We start from the raw sequence: 2,500 nt of genomic DNA on the forward strand, positions 1-2,500 counted from the left end.
TATTAGAGACGGGGGCGGGCGACTCTGTTAGATCCCGCCTTGTTAAAATGACAAGCTCACGTTTCTAAACCATACGGCGTATTGTTCACTATTAGAGACGGGGGCGGGCGACTCTGTTAGATCCTGCCTTGAGTTGTTAAAATGACAGGCCCACGTTTGTAAACCATACGGCGTATTGTTCTCTATTAGAGACGGGGGCGGGCGACTCTGTTAGATCCCGCCTTGAGTTGTTAAAATGGCAGGCCCACGTTTGTAAACCATACGGCGTATTGTTCACTATTAGAGATGGGGGCGGGCGACTCTGTTACCCGCCTTGAGTTGTTAACTGACAGGCCCACGTTTTCTAAACCATACGGCGTATTGTTCTCTATTAGAGACGGGGGCGGGCGACTCTGTTAGATCCCGCCTTGAGTTGGTAAAATGACAGGCCCACGTTTGTAAACCATACGGCGTATTGTTCACTATTAGAGACGGGGGCGGGCGACTCTGTTAGATCCCGCCTTGAGTTGTTAAAATGACAGGCCCACGTTTCTAAACCATACGGCGTATTGTTCACTATTAGAGACGGGGGCGGGCGACTCTGTTAGATCCCGCCTTGAGTTGGTAAAATGACAGGCCCACGTTTCTAAACCATACGGCGTATTGTTCACTATTAGAGACGGGGGCGGGCGACTCTGTTAGATCCCGCCTTGAGTTGGTAAAATGACAGGCCCACGTTTCTAAACCATACGGCGTATTGTTCACTATTAGAGACGGGGGCGGGCGACTCTGTTAGATCCCGCCTTGAGTTGGTAAAATGACAGGCCCACGTTTCTAAACCATACGGCGTATTGTTCACTATTAGAGACGGGGGCGGGCGACTCTGTTAGATCCCACCTTGAGTTGGTAAAATTACAGGCCCACGTTTCTAAACCATACGGCGTATTGTTCACTATTAGAGACGGGGGCGGGCGACTCTGTTAGATCCCACCTTGAGTTGGTAAAATGACAGGCCCACGTTTCTAAACCATACGGCGTATTGGTCACTATTAGAGACGGGGGCGGGACATAGCCCAGTGGTACAGCGCGGTCGGTGTGGGATCGATCCCCACCAGTGGGCCCATTGGGCTATTTCTCGTTCCAGCCAGTGCACCACGACTGGTATATCAAAGGCAGTGGTATGTGTTATCCTGTCTATGGGATGGTGCATATAAAATATCCCTTGCTGCTAGTCGAAAAACGTAACCCATGAAGTGGCTACAGCGGGTTTCCTCTCTCAGTATCTGTGTGGTCCTTAACCATATGTCTGACGCCATATAACCGTAAATAAAATGTGTTCAGTGTGTCGTTAAATAAAACATTTCTTTCTTTCTATTAGAGACGTTTTCGATAATTGAAATCATACATACATAACATGCATTGTATTGTTTAGACCGGCCTCGGTGGCGTCGTGGTAGGCCATCGGTCTACAGGCTGGTAGGTACTGGGTTCGGATCCCAGTCGAGGCATGGGATTTGTAATCCAGATACCGACTCCAAACCCTGAGTGAGTGCACCGTAAGGCTCAATGGGTAGGTGTAAACCACTTGCACCGACCAGTGATCCATAACTGGTTCAACAAAGGCCATGGTTTGTGCTATCCTGCCTGTGGGAAGCGCGAATAAAAGATCCCTTGCTGCCTGTCGTAAAAGAGTAGCCTATGTGGCGACACCGGGTTTCCTCTCAAAATCTGTGTGGTCCTTAACCATATGTCTGACGCCATATAACCGTAAATAAAATGTGTTGAGTGCGTCGTTAAATAAAACATTTCTTTCTTTCTTTCTTTGTATTGTTTAGATTATTCATTTCCGTACATCCAAGTGTTTCTAGTCCTCCTGGTTTTTTAATACCACGAAATGCATTTTTATATGTAATTCGAAAAACGCAAGTACGTCTGAGAAGTAACGGTTGTGCTCTAGTTCATTTTCAGAGGGAGTTTCCCCATTTGAATGCCAAAAAACAACAACACCCTTCATGTTTCATACTATTATAGCTTTATTCAGATGTGGTAGGCTCCGTTTTACGAAGCGATCTTAGCTCTAAAATCACCGTAAGTTCATGCGTTTAAGATGATCTTAACGCTAAGATCACTTCGTAAAACGGGGCCCTAAGTTTGAAACTAGGGTCTGCGCCTTTAAACAAAATAGACTTTAACTTCTTGTTTAAACCGACCTCGGTGGCGTCGTGGTTAGGCCATCGGTCAACAGGCTGGTAGGTATTGGGTTCGGATCCCAGTCGAGGCATGGGATTTGTAATCCAGATACCGACTCCAAACCCTGAGTGAGTGCACCGTAAGGCTCAGTGGGTAGGTGTAAACCACTTGCACCGACCAGTGATCCATAACTGGTTCAACAAAGGCCAAGGTTTGTGCTATCCTGCCTGTGGGAAGCGCAAATAAACGATCTCTTGCTGCTAATCGGAAAGAGTAGCCCATGAAGTGGCGACAGCGGGTTTCCTCTCAAAATCTGTGTGGTCCTTAACCA

The 2,500-nt window shown here is 47.3% G+C and overlaps 1 protein-coding gene across 2 annotated transcripts in view; it reads left to right on the top strand.

Moving 5' to 3' along the window:
• LOC121377705 overlaps nt 1-2,500 on the top strand; it is a 28,641-nt gene that overhangs the window by 5,840 nt on the left and 20,301 nt on the right. The gene's annotated exons all lie outside the window — the stretch shown is intronic.

The sequence above is a fragment of the Gigantopelta aegis genome, chromosome 7 (assembly GCF_016097555.1).
Source record: "Gigantopelta aegis isolate Gae_Host chromosome 7, Gae_host_genome, whole genome shotgun sequence".
Classification (NCBI taxonomy): domain Eukaryota; kingdom Metazoa; phylum Mollusca; class Gastropoda; order Neomphalida; family Peltospiridae; genus Gigantopelta; species Gigantopelta aegis.